Source organism: Oxyura jamaicensis, chromosome 10 (genome assembly GCF_011077185.1).
Source record: "Oxyura jamaicensis isolate SHBP4307 breed ruddy duck chromosome 10, BPBGC_Ojam_1.0, whole genome shotgun sequence".
Taxonomy (NCBI): Eukaryota; Metazoa; Chordata; class Aves; order Anseriformes; family Anatidae; genus Oxyura; species Oxyura jamaicensis.
This window is the reverse complement of record NC_048902.1, coordinates 9,953,253-9,971,073: the sequence shown is the minus strand read 5'-3', so window position 1 is coordinate 9,971,073 and position 17,821 is coordinate 9,953,253. Positions and strand designations below refer to the sequence as shown.

At 48.4% G+C, this 17,821-nt stretch overlaps 2 long non-coding RNA genes across 9 annotated transcripts in view; both read left to right on the top strand.

The window, feature by feature from the left end:
• LOC118172309 overlaps positions 1-6,626 on the top strand; it is a 37,167-nt gene extending 30,541 nt beyond the window's left edge. Inside the window, exons 3-6 of one of the 2 annotated variants that reach the window (XR_004753640.1) lie at positions 2,296-2,583; positions 2,666-2,759; positions 5,751-5,845; positions 6,092-6,626. This is a non-coding gene — a long non-coding RNA (uncharacterized LOC118172309). Of the gene's footprint in view, positions 1-2,295; positions 2,584-2,665; positions 2,760-5,750 lie in introns of both variants that reach the window. The other variant, XR_004753639.1, reaches the window with a different exon arrangement.
• A 1,101-nt stretch (positions 6,627-7,727) lies between these two features.
• Positions 7,728-17,606, top strand: LOC118172308. 7 transcript variants are annotated; one of them, XR_004753635.1, is made up of 6 exons: positions 7,728-7,801; positions 8,395-11,169; positions 11,821-11,943; positions 12,629-12,697; positions 17,250-17,327; positions 17,480-17,606. It is a non-coding gene; the product is annotated as an uncharacterized LOC118172308 (long non-coding RNA). The 7 variants fall into 7 exon arrangements; XR_004753636.1 differs by lacking the exon at positions 11,821-11,943; XR_004753634.1 differs by having other exon boundaries at positions 11,821-12,697.
• Positions 17,607-17,821: the final 215 nt, after the last annotated feature.

Here is a 17,821-nt window from a genome sequence, read left to right as displayed (position 1 = left end):
CTTAGACAAGGAGACGGGAGTGTATTTTCTCATAATAAGGAAAAGCAGCCAGATTGGAGCCTGCCAATTTCTCTTCAGTGCTCCCGACTTCCCTAGGAAGTTCAAACAAGCCTATGCTTTTAAGCTGGCAGAGGGAAGTAAATTATATTAAAAAAAAAAAAAAAAAAGAAAGAAAAGAGACCAACAAAAACAAGCAACACAAATCCTTTTGGATCTTTTTTTACATTATTCTCCCAGCCTCTGCCTTGGTAGGTGACTTTTCCAGCTCCCCCATTTGATCTGCTGGGACCGCAGCGGTGGGGAAGGAGAATACCGTGTGCTTTATGTGCGTGCGAGCAATTAATAGTGGTGCGGCGTTTCACTGGAGCAGCATGTAAAGCGCACCCCAGGAGGGGAAAAAATAACAACTAACCAGACTCTTAAGCAGGCCAGAGCTTTTGCTGTCCTGTAGGAAAACACAGTGTGGGGGTTTGCTTATTCATCAGCAGCTGTAAATAACGGGTGCTCACCTTGAGTTCTCCTTCAGCTATTTCTTTATCTCCCCAGCCTCTGTGCTAGCAAAGAAAGGAAATATTTACTGTAGTTTGGTTGACAAACTGTTTTTATAGCTGTTCAAATTTTAGCTTTTGTTTTCTCCCTAAAAAGCAGTGTTTTCACAGCTTTGGCTTCATCTCCCCCAGCCTCAAGAGCCTCTGTCTGGAGCGCCTTCTGCCAGTCTGACACTGAAAATTAGTCCTGAACCATTTGCCTGAACCTGTCAACCCCACATCATAGCCACACATTGTGTATGCAGGTGGTTTGGCCTGGGAAGGACGCATAATGCACGTTAGTCATTTAATACATTTAAAATCTAATCTCTCAGCGCAGCACAGTCAGCAGCTTTTCTGCTTTTTACCCCTTGCGCAGTACGCTGAGACGTGTTTCCATCCCTGTGTCGTCCTGTGCCCGTGCCAGGGAAGACATCGTCTCGCCCAGCACCAGGCTGGAAGGCTCCAAATTCCCTGCAGCAAAGGCCACGGTGGCCTCAGCTCCCCTGTGCTCCCCACTGCCTGCCCTGTGTCTGTCCTGTGAGCCCCTGGAGCCCCCGGTTTCTTCGTGGGCACAAGGGGGTCAGGCACCAGAGCGTCTGCTGACAGCTCCAGCGGTACTGGGAGTCTCCGGGCACGTGCCTGGCTTCGAAGGTTCACAACCATCCTTTCATCCGCATGTCAGGGCTTTGGGTTGATCTCGCTCAAGCTGAATCCGAGCCTGGAGACCCCAAGGTTACCAAACATTTCCCCGAACCATCTGCACTCAAGAGCCCTCCCGTCTTCTGTAATTTCCCGGGGAGGTCGAGGCAGGCTGGGCAGCAGGATTTGGAGACCGCCGTGCGCCTTGGCAGTCCCAGCAAGCCATGAGCGGCCAAGACCTGCTGCAGCGTGTTGACCAGGAGAGCTGCAGATGCTGGATTCCCCAAACCTGTGCTTTACCTCACGTCCTCAGACCGTTCCTGAATTAAAATGATCCAGGAAATGCATTTTCAGACTGTCAGTGAAATGCATTCATCACCTCCCTGAATATGCACCAGATTGTTAATGCTTGAGGCCAAATACCATGTCTTTTTTAATGCCTACAAATGTAGTGCATGTTGCTGGCTCTATATTTATAATAATTATAAAAGTAACGGGAGTAGCAGCATTCCTATAGGCTAGAAACGGCCAGGCACACACACACAAAAAAAGAGTGATTCATTGTTGCAATTAATGCTTATGCTTGCACCTGTGATTAATTAGCCTGGCGATAGTGCTATGCAAAAGATCAGGGTGAGAATTAATAAGGAGACAAGTGCCGACTTTTAAGATGGTTAGACTACCGTTTAGTGCTCCTTCCTTGGGCTGCCCGTTCCTGTTTAATTACAGGCACTGACACAGCCGTGCTGTGCACCAATAGACCCTCAGGCAGGGTGTGCAGAATATTTATATATCAGAGTTCTGTAGCAAACTTCAAAATTAAATTCACATGCGGGTCTCTAAATATAATTCCGAAATGTCAGAGATGCTCAGAAGAATGCTGGCACCGACGAGATTGCTGTCAGGAGCCGGCAGCAGCGTGCCAGATTTATACTGGTCTCAATACGCAGGTGACTTTTCAGCTTTTGTGTCTGATGGAGCCTACAATGCTCTGATGGACATACTTCAGCTGGCGGAAGGCAGAGAGACAAATAGGAACACGTGCTGGACATCCCTACTCCTGCAGGTGCCTGTTGCTCACCTCCGCATCCAGCGCGTGCTTTGATGAATGCTGTTCTAATTGCAGGGCTCGCTGGCGCTCGGTGGCACCGCGCAGGGATTGGGAGGATAACGCTGCAAAGCTGGCCCAAAGCGTGTGCCCTACGCTAACGCACAACGCCGTGCCCAGGGAGGGTACGGAGAGGAGCACTGACAACTGGAGCCCCATCAGATGCCCGCGGGGAGCAGAAGGACAGAGGGAGTTCTGGAGATCAGGGAAAAGCTCTCTGCAGAAGGGGCTGTAGCACCTTGCCTGGAGTGTGAAGCCAGCTCCAGTTTGTCTTAAATGACCTTTTGCTGACTTCCATCTTGCAAGGTATTTCTCCCTTTTCCTCCCATCCTCCTTTTCCTTCCTGCGTAGTCCTCTGAGAGAAAACAGCTTTTCTCCTTTTTAAGAGGTGGCTTTGATGGGTGAGATGGCACAGGGGCAAATCCTGTGAGCCTGCGAGTTCCCTTGAAGCACAAGCTACTCTGAAGAATCTGCTCTTTAAGGTGAGCTATGCTGGCAAAGTTTCTTCTGCAGGTTTTATCCATCACTCCTACTGGCTCATTATCTTTCAAGTCGGCGTATTTGCGCCTCCCACCACCCCAATTCATTTTTCCCAGTTGCAGCAGCTATTGACTGGTTTATATAGATGGGGTTTAACCGGTCCTCCCTCCGGCTGCTCCTGAATCGCTGACGAGGCCGCTTTTGTCTGTTCACACATCAATCTGAAAGCACATGCAAAGTTATATCTTGGCTGACTTAATTGTTAGGAGCTGCAACCCCAATGTCTTTGTAAATAAAATGGTTTAATCTCATGGGGCATGCCTGGTGGAGAGAGCCGAATAAATACATCAATATGTAAATAGATCCGCAAGAGGGGGATGAACTGGGACTTTGCAAAACTGATAAAGCATCTTAGGAGACATGTTGTCACTGCACTTCTTGCATATTCTGATTAAGCAGACAGGAATGCTGGATCTCAGCCCTAGGTTGCAGGAGAGGAAGGGAGGGAGGGAGGAAGTGTGGGCACGAGCACACCGTGACTGAAATTCTTGTATGGATTGATTTGACTTGAATATATTCCGGGGCTGGTCTAATTGCTAGTTTAGTCTCAGGCTTTGATTTTCCTGTTCCTTTCACATCGCTGCTGCTGAATCTTCCCTGCATCTCAAGCAGCCGTGTTGGGGGCAGCATCCAGACCAAACCCAACCTCTGTTAGAGCAGCAGACACCTGTCCTTTCTCAATCCTTCCTCAAAACGTTTGCAGCAAAGTGTGGCATGAAGGTCGGACTTCTGCTGCGTGGGCGTGTGGCCAACTCGTTCACGCTGACACACGGCCTGCAGGATCTTGCCTGCTGCAGGATTCTCTGTGAGGCCAGCCCAATGTCTCTGCTGCTTTGCATCACCCCTGCGCTCCCACCGCATGGGTGGGAATAGAGGCACGAGGCAGGGAACCCCACCGGGCGTTCGGTTCATGAGCAGCAGCTGTGGGTCAGGCAGCAACGTATCGCACACCTGGGGCACTCAGGTGCTTCTGGACCGATTTCCAGGGAGAGGAGAGGAGGAGAAACTCCCGCCGCATTGTCTGGGGCTGCCTCCCCTTCTGCGGGCTGAGCTCCAGCCCTTGTTTTGCAGCGCGCCACGTGGAATTTTATCACCTTCAACAATGAAATCTGTCACCTTCAAGCTGCTTTATTGTAATCTGGGGACTTGCGCCCTGCCCGCTGGAAGCCCGTGCTGGGCTCCCACTGCAGCGCGCCGCGTTGCTCCCCACGCCATCGCCAACATCGATCGATCGGCTCCTCGCTGCAACCAACGGCGTTAACTTTAGGGACCACATTTGTACTTGTTTTCTCACCAGGATCGGATCATTAATTGATCTTCCTCTTTCCCTTTGCCCCCCTTCTCTCTTGTGTGTATCTCAATCCTCTTCTTCTGGCGGCTGCTTCACCCCCCTCCCTGCCCCCTTCCCATTTGGAGAACAGAAGCCAATCAGACGTGCGGTGTAGGCAGCATTCAGGAGGTTTCCTGATCTGATAGTTTAAAGAATGCGATGTAGAAACGCATCCTTTAAATGATGATACCTCCATGTTGCACCGGTTAGAAAAATATACCCGTCGGAGTCAGATTAACCAGCATATTTTATCTTTCAGAAAGCAATTTAACAATGATCTCAGGGCATGGTACTTCAGCAGCAGATACAGCTTGTGGATCACAGCTCCTCAACTGTGTTGTGGGTGGCTTTTTTCTGGTCAGTTTGGGAGCCCTGGTCAGGCAGGGGGAGATAAATTGACCCTATTCGTCTGCTTAACAGACGTATTAACATACATGTTAGGATCAGAATATTTCTGCTTGCTGTTTTTCTGTAGCTTTTATTGTAGAAGCATTTTAGTTTTAGAGGGCGAGTTGTTTTCCTTTGAAATGCAGTTATGTACATTTGCATGCACATTTATATGGGCTAATTAAAAACTTACCATCAGAGTTGCTTTTCTGCTAACGATCACTGTACAGCAAAATGGTTGTTGCTTTTTGGAAATGTCTGCGTTGATGCAGAAATCTGAACTCTTTAAGAAATCACTTGGTCAAATCTTTGGGATTTATGTTTTCAATGAATAATCAATTTTGCAACAAAAGATTTAAACAAAAAAGGGTGTTCATTGAAGTTTTTCGGCAGGAAGAAATCGATGGCATGTATTATTAAATCTAAAGAGGCTCATGTCCTGAGTTTTATCATGCCATATCTTCTAATAGCCCTTCAGAAGCTTGAAATAGGTTTTTTTTTTTTTTCCTTGAACAAAACGTTGCATTCCCCCTGCCACATTTATTACAGGCAGCATATTGAAAGGTGCCTGCACCCCCAGCAGCTCGGGCCTGGAGGGCTGCTCTCATCAGTCTCCATCAGTGACATGAGTTATTTCATAAGCCGTGGAAGTAATTATTTCAAAAGTGGATGTGCAGGGGATGACAGCAACAGCAGAGGTGTGAGCACCAGCCAAGGGGGCAGCACGCTTTCTCGGTGGCCTACAAGGATTTCCAGTGCCACCAGCAAGGAGCCAAGGAAAAAAATCCCATTGCTCTGCTTCCTTTGAGTTGCTGGATTTGCCAGAAGTGGGACTCACAGGCCAGCGCTCCAAAGCATCGCTTTGGCCGCCGCGCAGAGTGGGGATAAAGCAGTCGTGCTTCAGTCGTGCTTTCATTCCCCATGGCCAAGTTCCAGTATCCAAAATGGGATTATCAGAACTGAAATGCAGTTGGGTCTTGCCTCTGCTGACCTTCAGCAGGTGCTGAGCTGTTGGGCTCTGGGGGACCGAAGTGGTGGTCTGATTCTCCTGTCCTGAGCCCATCCAAAGCAGAGACTGCCAGCTGACGTGCCCAGACGTGGAGATGTTGTGACAAGCCAAAGGGAACCTTTCCCCAGCACATACAAATAAGTCTTGCAATGCAAAAATAAGCAGCGATGCAGACAGCGTGCTCTTTTTTTTTCCTCTTTGCTTTAGGAGAACTCGAAGAGTCAGGGAAGGAGTGGCTCTTTATCCCACCTAAGGGCGTTTTCCACGATTCCCGCTGGGACCACTCACTGTATGTTCTTTAGGTAGCAGCTCTTTTGATTTTCTGGCTGCCTTGCAAGTCACACTGAGGTGCCTGGAGAAGGATTTGGTGATTGCTTATGAAATCCGTTCTCCCTTGAGGATCTGCTCTTTCCACTTTGATAAACTTTTAATTCTTGCTTTCTAATAACACTGAGGGACTGTTTTGTGGGCCTGCCTTTATGAAGGACTTGTGATTGATGTTCATCTGTGCTTGCAGGAGACCAGTACCCTCATTTTATTTTTGACAGAACATCAGGACAAGCACTCTGTATCCTTCTCCCTTCTTGGTTACCTCTAAATGAAAGAGAAAGCAAAGCGGCTATCATCTGTCCAGGCCTGTCAGTTTGGCTCACTTGTACTCTCCCACCATATCACTAAACTTCTGACACTGTTTCTGTCCAGCATGGCACACAGGCACGTGTTTAAAGGACACGGGCAGCTTATTTTTGCTATTGCTCTGTTACCTTGTTTTTATTCTCGGTTCTGTATGCTCGTGCCTGGGATGTTTGGAAGTAACTGCTGTAACTTCATGTGGGAGTAGGTTGCTTAGATATTACCTCCCAGTCAGTGTAAATTTAGAGCACATAAGGCTTGGACCCCAAAGGCCTTTTTTAACCCATTGCTGTCTTTTTCCAATTCCATTCCCTCTGCCCTCTCTGATCCATTTCTAGCAGTTTTGAGATAAACATGACTCCTGTTTTATGCTTAGACTGACCTCACCTGTAACAGCACGGCAGTTTGTACATGGCCAATGGAGAGATCTTGCACTTATGCAGATGCATATATGCCCCCCAACATGTATCCACCACTGGTGAGGGATTTGTCGGTATAAGAAATCTCAGAGGAAAAATGCCCACAATGATGAATTCACAGAAAATACAGAAAACACTATGCCCACATAGCCAGGTGATACCATTCACCAAACTGTGCCACTGTTCTCAGAGAGCAAATGTAATTTCCCCTAAAAAATCCATTTTCTTTCCTTAGGAAAAAGGACATTCAGAGCACCTTTACTGAAGGAGAGAAAGTAGAAGAGCCTTTGTGCATGCCCTGTGTCTTGTACGCTTAAGCTGATTCTAAACACAGGTTTGGTTATTTCTTATATCTATATTTTCTCTCTGCTTTCTTGCTTTGAAGTTTGAGTTCTCAATGAAGAACAGCTGAGAGATCAGGAAAATGGCTTAAGAATTCAGCAGGCTGTAAGCTATTTGGATTTAAAACAATGCCTGGGAGAGAGCATTTTACACTGCCTTGCTAAACAATCCTCCTTCTGTCACCGACTGAGGTTGCGGTCCTTTGTTCATCATGTCGCCTTCCCTCTAACTCTCCAGTGAGCTGTGGAGCCTTCAAGGGAAGGAAAAGAAGGATGAGCGAGGCTTCTTTCTTGTTTCTTTTTCAAATCCCCCAAGGTCCTTCTTAAAAAAAGAAACAGAACAACACAAACCTCGTGGGCCATATGCCGTTGTTTTAGTTGTGCTTCTTGGCTTTGTTTCTTCATCATTTCCTCCTCCTCTCCCCTTCACAGGGCACTCTTAGGCACTCAGGGAGAGCTGTGCCAAGGCAGATGAGCGTCCCCAGTCTCGGCCACAACACTTGTAGCATCAGAGCCTGCTTGCTTGACTACATCCAGAGCCATCTCCAGCACACACAGAAGCTTCTTCCTTCCCCCTCCCAGGCTCTGCAAAGGCAAAGCAGTTGCTGGAGTGCCGGGCCGTGACACAGCAAGCTGGGTGCCCTCGTGGCACGGGCGGGCAGGCGGTGGCAGGAGGGCCCCATCACGCTCGGGTTCCTGCTTGTTCCCCCTGCAGATGCAGAGGCAGGCAGGAGGGAGCACGGGGTGCCCCACGGCGCAGGCAGTGGCTCATCTTTTTGCCTTTGGTTTGCAGCAAACTGAGGAGGGAGCTGCGTCAAACACACAGCTCTCCCAGACAGCTCAGCACCACACACGCTGGGAGCAGGTGAGGCAGCCAAGGGGCTTGAACACCTTTTTGTCATGAAGCCCTGATCTAGGGGCATTGGGAGCAGGCCTCTGGTGCCACCCTTAGCTGCAGCTCACCCTTTGCCTCCTGCTCCTGAGTGGCTTTGCCTGTGAGGAGAGTGCCCGCAGGACACACAGGCACCACTGCGGGAATGTTTCTAAAGCCGTTTTTGTTCAGAAATTCCTGTTGTTGTTGTTTTTGCTGACCTAAGCGGGCTGTATCTTTTCCAAACATTTCTGACGTTTCTCACAGAGTAATCTATTAATGTCGCAGACAAGGATTCTGCTGACTTCAGTTTGGCTTCTGTTTCCCATTGGGCAGGCTCATCTCTTTATGGGGGAATGCCTCAAGCCAAGAAGAGAGGAAAAAAAAACAGCCCCTGAGCTAACTGAAAACAGGCCCAAAGGGAAGCGCTTTCCAGCCACATTGCCTCTTGCTGGCTGGCTTCTGTTCTGTGCTTGGGGACGTGCCAGACTTCAGTGCCTCCGTGCTTTTGATTCCTGTTTATCCCCAGCAACATGATTGTCTATAATTATATATAATCTCTCCCTTGTTTACTCTTCTTCCTCCAGGTCTGAACACAGCTCGATGGCAGTTCTCTGCTCGGCCTGCCAAGGCTCCAGCTCCAAACTGCTTCTCGGCATCCTCCACCTTCTTTTTGAAAAGTAACAAAGACATCTGATTTCCTCCCACCCCTTCTCTGCGCGCCCCTCTGCTCCCTCCCTCCCCCTCCCTGGCACTGGGGTTATTTATACAGAATGTGGAAACAATTTGCAGGAAAGCGAACAATGTAACCCAGAGTGAGGAAGGGAGACAAGTTTATTGTGCACGCTGAGGGGCCTAGAAGCAAGGCACTGCGCTTTTGGGGTGAGAGGGAGCGGGCTGTTTTCCCTTCTTTCTGCTCCCCTCTTTCAGTGTCTGACTGCGTCACTTTGTCTTGCCAGAGCCAGGTCCAAACCAGAGCAACCAGATCTGACTGCGTGATTTGGAGGAAGTTCAGGTTGGATCCCCTCCCTGCACCAAAGCTTGTGCTTAATCCTCTCAGAGGTTTTGCTCTCGGATCATTTCTGCTCCCGGGTTAGCATTAATGAAGAGCATGTGTGCTGAGAGGTCCTGATCCAGGCCCTGAGAGCTACAGCACTGCTGCAGGCACTGTTTTATGCCGGGGTGTTGCACCTAGCTGTTCAGAGGAATAGCTAGGCTGAACGAGAAGATTCCCCGAGAGTGAACGAGGCAGAAGCTTTGTGCAAAGTGTGATTTCATTCCTCCTTCCCTTGCCCCCTAAGGGTGAAGTTTTCAGAGCACCCCTGCACCTTGTTAGCACAGATGTGAAAGCATCTTTGTAAATCTAGCAGTTTGCTTTGGTGCCCACCACAGAGCTGAGCTCTGCTGAAACTTGGGAACAAAGCACGTGCGCTTCTCAGAGGTGCGGGTGCCCTTTGTCCGTGGGTGTAAGCTGAGCCAGCATTTCATCCAGTAGCCTTGAGCAGCTCTGAGGTCTTCAGATCTCCCTCTGCACGGGGCCCAGTTACCATAAAGTGCTAAAAAAGAGGTAATCCAAGCCCACTCATGTGTTGAAAAGGGCACGTTAGTGTTGCAGAGGGAAGGAGAGGTTCTCCACAGGTTGCACATCTGAGCAGAGCAGCTGCCTTGGCAAGCTCCTCCCTTCCCAGGAGCTTACAGCTTCTTTTCTCAATAGCCTCAAGACTTGGGCCGTGATCTGTGCAAGTTGTGCTGAGCTGAGCTGGTGGGGCAGAGTCAGGAAGCTGCCAACTGGGGCATCGTGTTCCTCCCTAAACCGGGCAAATTTCTGACCCTGAACTGGTGGAGTTTGGTGACCCGACAGCACAGGAGGGAGCCATGTGCAGAGGGACAATTAGAAGGAACCTGCAGTGGGTTCTTCCGCCCTGAGATCTCACCCTCTCCACCTCCAGTATTTCCTTCTCCTTCTCAGTCTTTGTCCATACACAGAGTGCGAACTTCCAGTGTGTGTGTGTCCTGTAAAATTTGCATCTGCTCTGCCACACAGAGTGGCAAATGTCTCCGCGGGCACGCTGACCCTTCTGAAACTAGGGACACAGCATGGATACCATCCCAAATGCTGTAGCTGATCCCTTCCTTTAGCCAGTTCTTGGCCCAAATTAGCAAATTTTGCTGAAAAACACAGCACAGGGCAGGAGTGAGGTTATTCTGGTCCCCGCTGTTTTCTGATGTGATCTCATCAGGGGCAGTTCAGCTCCTCTCTTTGGGGTCTGCTAGTTTTCCTTAACTCTCAGAAGGGCCAGAAGCAGCAATGGTTTCTGTTTTCTCTTCCAAGCCAGGCACCAACATTGTGAAGCCCACAGCTGGGAGCAAAGAGTGACTGCCACCTTCTGCTGCTCCCCGTCAGCCAAGGCAGTGCCCAGACATCACAGCGCAGACCCTCTCCACCATGTGAGCCAGGCGCAGAGGCTGTGGCACAAAGAAACACGGGGTTTGGAGGCATTCACTCTATCTGCACCCGCCTCTGCTAGCACAGCGTGCTCCCCGACCTGTCTGCCTCCCATCCATGCAGCTGCCTCTCACAGAGCCTGTGGATGTCTGCAGCAGCCTGCCCAGGCTTGTCGCACGGTGTGCTTAGCTGACTAGCAGCGTGCTGGGCTACGGAGAGCATTTCAGTGCCATAAGACTCTGGAGGGCCCCCTCTGGTCCCTCCTGCAGCTGTGCTTATCTCGGGCTCTTAGGAGAGCAGCTCTGGTTTTGAGGGCACTCCACTGAAGACGGTATGGGCAGACAGGTGTCCAGTCTCTTTCTGACTCCCAAGGTCCCCCTTTTATCCCTGGAAATGTGGCCTTGAGTTAAACTGCATGGAGAACTCTGAACTAAGCAGCTCACAGCAGCTGTACAGGTTTGGGCAAAGTGGAGTCTTGTACCTCTACCTTGAGAGACTTGGAAATGCAGAGAGCTGCAGTGTAATTTCAGGAAAACAGTCACTGCAGCACATGTTTTTCCCTTTCTGGTTTGATTCTAAATGTATAAATTCTCGTAATTTGGGTCTCTCCTTGGAACAATTGTGGTGCTGAAGCCATCCTTAGCTTTTGGGAATTTCCTTTGTCATCTTGTTCTTGTTTATGTTATTTTTAGGACTATTTAGAGGAAAACATATTTGTATTCTTCGTTTCATGCTGCTTGCTTACCACCTGAATTTCTCATCTGCTCTTTGCAGTTCCCAGCACAACTGTGAGCAATATCCCGAGCAGAGCATTCCAGCTTCAGGTGGAGAAAAGCAACAGAAGCAGATGGGCTTGTAAACAGCAGAGAGCCGGCTGTCCCGCAGAGGTCCTTGCAGAACAGAGAGGAGCAGAAGGGTTAGCAAACACCGAGCAACGTTCATTTTCTGGGCAATGTCAATAGCTGAAATGTGATAATCTGGGGAGGGGAGGACAGCATAGGAACAGCAACTCTCGTATTTTGGCACAGTCAGCTATTCCCAGCAGAAGCTGTTCATGTCAGAACTTGTAGCAAGCTGGAGAATATGGGAAAGGGAGGGGGGGGGGTATGTTTTCCAGCATCAAGGAATTTGTGGGTGAAGGAAACAAGATTTCTACCAGCCCTTTTACACTAGCGTTTTTATCTTGGTTTCTAAAGAAATATCCTACTGTTACACTGTCATTCTTCCCTTCCCTTGAATTACTTTTGAAAGTGTCAGTCAATCAGAGTGATAGGAAATTCCCATGAGTTACCTGAAGGTTTGCAGCTGAGTGGAGGAAAAAAAAAAAAACACAAATTGCCATCCCCATTGGTGGAAGAAGCCCCACATCCGCTGGCAGAAGCAGCAGCAGCCAGCTGGCCAGGCAGCACATGTGTTGCTCCGACCTAGCATGTGCTGCCAGTTGTCCAGCCAAGCACATGGAAGTGAGCTGGAAGCGAGCTGGAACGCTGTGGGGAAGGGCAGGGGGGAAGATGATCTGTGGGATCTGGTTCCATAATAACCGGGCTTGGGTATTTCTGCTTCTCAGGGAGCCGCGTGTGGCTGCACATGTTCCATTAGTGGAGTGCTGGTGAAGAGAAGCAGGGTGCTTCAGCCCCGTGTGGAGGTGTGGGGAGCAGCTCTGTCGGTCCTGCTGCCTCTGCTCTCGCAGGTGTGCCGCGGGGACAGTCGCAGGGGAGCTGGGAAGAAAAGCCTGGCGCTGACACAGCCTGTCCAGGGCCTCCAGCTCAGGTGATGACAAAGCTCTGAGTGCTTCTAGCTGCCCTGAGAAGCAGCACATGAACTGTTTCCTGAAGGAATACAGATCCCTGGCTGCATAAAGGCTGGTTTTCCTTGTCCTTCGCTCACCCTGTGTGTAATAGAGCCTAGGAGTGATGCAATCAGGCATACTTCTTCCCTGTTAGAGGGCTGGGGACTCCTTCTGTTTTTACTTTTCTTTCATGCTTGGGCACGACCCTCTTTCCTGTCATTTCTGGCTGCTCTTTGCTTACTGATGAACCCTGGGGGGTTCAGTTGCTTAGTTTAGAGCCAGGAAATGAATGAAGAAGGGCAGGAGAAGAAAGAAAACAGAATAAGGAGACTCACTTCCATAGTTTATTGGGCCCAGAGAGATTTCTATAAACCACATGGTATCAGGTGTAAAAGAAATGAAAGATGATAACCAATGTGGAAGACTGGAGCAGCCCAAACCTCCCACAGCCCGGTGAGTCTCCAGAAATGTTGGCAAGGCTTAAACAGCAATTTACTCTAGCTGCAGGCAAAGAGCAGCCCCTCCACCTTGTTCGTGTCAAGGAGAGGTCCTGATTCATGGGATCTGTTTTTATTTCCTCTGTCAGGGAGACTACTGTGGATCCTGAGGAGTGTAGCAGTCACCGAGATAAGAGACCAGTGAAAGATGGTTCCAGGTGAGGATTTTAGAGAGATTTGTGTTTGATTTAAGGTTGAAGAGTTGATATTTCTATTGTTGGTGGAGACTGGGAGGGGAGATTACCAAGTCTCCAAGTCTTAATGTAAAATGCTTAGAATCTGGAACAGATTGCCAAAATGACACTTAGGGATGACTAAATGCACAAAGCAGCTTGAATACCCCTACCACCAGAGATCATCCAGTCCAGGATAAAACCTCTGAAATGGGCAGCTCTTATATAAAGTACATATGTCTGGGGACTTAAAATACAAGAAAACAGTATCTGAGGAGGAGGAGATAACACCACTTTCTTCTCTGTTTCCTAGAAAGGAAGGAGAAAATCCCAAGTTACTCTTTTTTTTTTTTTTTTTTTCCTTTTTTTTTTCCTTTATTTTTTTTTTCCTTCTGACAATGGACAGGAGTGGACAGCTCAGGATTTTTTTTTTTTTTCTGAGCTGGACAAGAACCACTGCAGGTTAAGATGATCCCCGTAACCCGACACAGTGGGCTCACTTCATCCTGCCACAAGTGGTTCTGGCATTTCTAGTGAGATTTGCAATTCTAAGATGTAACCTTAGAGGTTAATTGAAGTCTGAAAATAAGTTTATTTGGTAGATAGGCTAGAGGGGTTTAATTACATGTTTAGATCTATGTTACTTTATCCATAAATTTTACCTGGGAAAGGAAACTGTGGTATTGGGAACAACAGCTTCAAGCGGTTTGGATTTGGAAACGGAAACTCACGGGGACTGGCAGATGGAAATGAGCTCTGAATTAAAGGAATCTCTTTGTTTGTTTTGGGCCCAAAATAACTGGACTATGTGTAAGGCCTGCTTTTCTGAGGATGGGTGCTCAGCAGTTTGGTGACAGGCTGTCAGAAGGAAGCTATCTGAAATGCAGGCTGTACACGTCTGGATTCTTTTTGCCTTCTTTCTCTTTTCTGCCTGGTATGTCATATTCTCCATGCAGTTTTCCAGATCAGAGTTACTCTTCCACTTGTTCCCCTTTGCCTCCTGCTGAGTCAATTCCTTTATTTTCTACCATTATTTGTACTGTAGTCACTCCCGGAATCTGGGCAATCTTCCTCAGAAGTCTCCTTGTCTCCCAAGCTCACCGCCAACTCTTCCACTAAAGCTTTTCTTTCTTTGTTCTGCAGAAGAAGAAAAGGCCAGGAAAGTGTGCCGTGACACCCATTTGGGTGCCATTGCCCTGTAATTCTTTACAAACTCGATACAAACGTATAGTCACTGAGAAGTGCTACAGTGAGACGTGTAAAGGCTAAATTGGTTTTAGCACATGAAAGGGAAGCAAGTGCTGTGGCCTGGTATCAGGCACCGAGTCCTGGTTTTGGTTTGGACGCTGACTCACTCCCTGAGCTCGGGGAAATCGTTTCCCTTCTCTGTGCACCTGTTTCCACTCCCCACCTCTAATTGTCTGTCTGGTTAGGCTGTGAGCTCTTCAGGACACAGCCCATCTCTCGCTACGTGCGTGCACAACGCCTCGGCACAATGGAGCCTTGTCTTGGTTGGGGCCTTAGGTGTTAAAGTAATACAAACAAGAATAAAAGGTATGCCCAGACAGCACGGCAAGCTTCCCAGACATGCTGCCCTGCAAGCATGTCTGAAACCCGATGTGCTGGGAGCTGTCTCTGTTCCCAGCCCTCAGCTTCTCTCAGTCGGCCAACAAGGCATTAACCAGTTCCAGTTACAATGGGGAGGTGAACGGGCACAGTCCCAGTTCCACTGGGAGCCAGGGTGAAATCACTAAACCCATTTTGCAAACTCAAGCAGTGCCCGATAGGAACCCCCTTCCCGTGCAGCCACGGACCTGCCTGGAGCTTCGCCACCTCCCTGCAGGTGAAAAGCTCCGCACACCAGCCCCGAGCTCATATCAGCCGCTTGCAGCCCGAGTCGGCTCCAGTTTGCCAGCGGAGAAGTGAGCAGGAACATTTTCTCCTTTCCTCCCTCGTCTGAGGAGCTGCGTGCATGTCTCAGGTTTTTCTTCTTGCCTTCCTGCTTCTGCATAGCCCCTTCCTCCAGTGGTCTGTTCGTTCCCAGCGCTCCACCCCATCTTTTGCTTTCCTCCCTGGTTTGAGACAGCATCTCGCTGGTCCTGCCTCACACTCGGCAAAGGGGTATTAGATGGATTCCCCACAGAGTATAAATTGAATGAAGAGAAGTGGCTGGTTTCCCAGCAATAATTTATCTGATTAAAAAAATACTCCCCGAACTCCCCCCTCCTCTGCCGGCCCTACACCCCCTCCAAAAAGAAGACTGGCACTGGGGCTAGTGTTACAGCTGCATTATTCAAATCGCTGGAAGGGGGATTTAGATGGGAAAATGACTGTCAAAAGATGGCTCTCTGGGGAAAAAAGCGGGAGCTCTGAAATTTGGATCATGGGTTGGTGTGTGGAGGAGGCAGAGAGAGTAAATAATTCCGAGTCAAGTACCTCTGTGCTTTATAGCTGTGCCCTCATCTAACAAATATTTTACAAATAGGCATAGATGCATCTGCTCACACACGTGTCCCTGCACACACCTCTCGTAGAAAAAGCCATCAGCAGCAACTCCGTGGCAAAGCAAGCTGCTCCTGCTGGTCCATGCCTCCTCTCTTTTTTTTTGCCTTGGTTCAGGGCTCATTCCAAATAAAAGAAGAAATCCACTTCACAAAATGTGCGTCTCCTCGTTTGTTACCTGTACAGGTTTTATTCCTTTCAAATCAGCGTTATCCAAGGCTGGTAATTTTCGCCTCCTGCCAAAGCCAGCGTTCCTTTCCTCACATAGGTGGTTGTAATTGGGGAGCAGACCTGCCACCCTGCCACCCCTTTACAGCACAGAACGGCAGGGTAGGTGACCTGAACTTCGTCTTCCCGGCCTGTCTGCATTTTGCTGTTGCCTTTTTCTTTGAGGGAGAGAGGCAGGTATTTTACATTTCATACTGCTTCCACAGTACGGAGTGATTTATAACAGGAGCTACCTTATTAATGTCAAGGGCAGAATTGCTACCGACATTCAAGCTGCAAGAGCGTATGAAAATCATGTAGTTAGCTGTGGCATGATCCCAGCACCGAGGGCTGTTAGCTGATGTACATTCCTCTCTGTGCTCACGGCCTCGGCCGAGCCTGCCTGATGGTTTCAGGGCAGTGGGTGAAACATGAACGGGCCCATTCTGAGCTGCAGCTTTGCAACCACGGAGCAACCTTAAGCCAGTCACCAGGGCTCAGGTTTCCTTGATTTTTGACAGGAGTACTGCTCAGACAAAACCTCTCTGCTCCTTCTGGAGGATTTACACTGCCACAAGTCTTCATTTTTTCCAGATGTTTTACCTAATAAATCAAGGAGTCTCATCAGAGGATTCGAATCCAAAAGCTGTTACCATGACTTCAAAGGCACAGACTGGAGTGGAAAGAAGCAGTGCAGACATTTTATACCAGGCTGTAGTCACCGATCATGAATATACACTTGGGTTCCAGGATTCTTCTATGGGTACCAAAACTCCGCTGTGATTAAATATAATGGCACTGCTGGCTTCAGCCAGCCTTTGCTGAAAAGGAATTCAGCTGAGGCACCCCCAGGCTGCGTGGCTGGCAGAAGTGGTGTGCAGTGACACAGGGTGCGGCTGGCCCAGGTGAGCTCTGCCAGCCCCCATCCAAGATCAGGGACATTTCGCTCATGTTTGAACTCTCTCTGGCCTCTCAGGTCAATATATGGCTGCGTGTTTTCTGTCAATGCTAGTTTAAGCTATTTTTATGTAAAGGGTTCAGACTTCATATTCTTCAGATGTTTGGGAGAGAAGATAACAAGATTGCATGGCTGCAAAATACGATCGTGAATATTCATACCAGTTTGTTTCTTGATCAAGAATGTAACTTTTTTTTTAATAGAGTGAACCCTTCCTGTTTACAACAGTGTCTTTTTACATGGTGTCATTTTCTTTCACTGTTAGATTTCTAAAGATAAATGCTCCAGCATTTGAGAAACAGTACCATTTGTGTTTCTAATTACTTGATTGCACAGTGTACTGCAGGATAATGTAACGGAAAAAAAGCAGCTGAAAAAAGAAGGGATGTTCCTGCAGTAGGTCAACTGAAGACCTAAGAGACTGCAGTTTGGTTCCCCGCTTTCTCAAAGAGCTCTGGCATAACTCCAGCGGGTACTTGCTGCAGGTGATGTGAGCAGAGCACTTCGGTTGTGGTACCTGAGGATTCTGTTACTTGAATAAGTTGTCACCAAGGGGCTACAGTAACCCCTGTCTTGTGCTGGTAGAGTGTTAAAAGCATGCAGAGGGCTCTTAGTGCAAAGCAGATGTGCAGTAAACTGCTTGTGGGTTGAATCTCTGAGGGAATCAGGGACTGTAGTACCTAGAGCGCTATGAAAAGATTGTGCAGCCCCCCAACAAACACTATAATTTTGTAAAACTGACTTGGGACTTGAATTTACTCCAATTAGACCTTCTTTTATGTGTCCCAGGCAGCAGTGAGCAATAAGGTGTTTGGTCGTTCAATATCCTTAAATCAGATCTTAAAAAAATCCGCTGTGGTTTTCCAGCAGGTTTTCATAGAGGATGTTTCAGTGAAGGGGACGTTCTGCTGCATTCTGGTGGAGGGCTGTCAGAGCAGGCAGAGCCAGGTATGTATCTCCTAAAAGCAAGTTCAGACTCAAAAAACAAGCAAACAAAAAACAACTCATCTAAATAATAATAATAAACTTACATTTATCATGATACAGTTTGTTGCTGCCACAGACTTCAGAAAAATTGCTGCTTATCTTCCCTCCCCCAGGATGCTGAAGCCCAGCACCACAAACTGACAAGACTGCCTGGGATTGGTGACATCTAGAGTGATACGTGTTGGATCATCAGAAGAGAGTGGGAGCAGCACAGCTTGGCTTTGGGAACCTAAAAATAGGTACTATCATTTCTGAGCTGAAGCCTCCCTCCTCTTTCCCCACCCAGCCCTGCCTGTTTGGCACATGCAACACAAAATTGCAGTGTTCACTCTGTACCAAAGAAAAGCCACATTCCTAAAGCAAGCAGTGCGTTAAGTAGTGGACACACTTTGGTGGCAGGGTATGTTACAGCATGGCTCCTAAGTTAGTATCAGTGACAATGGTTTGCAGATTTT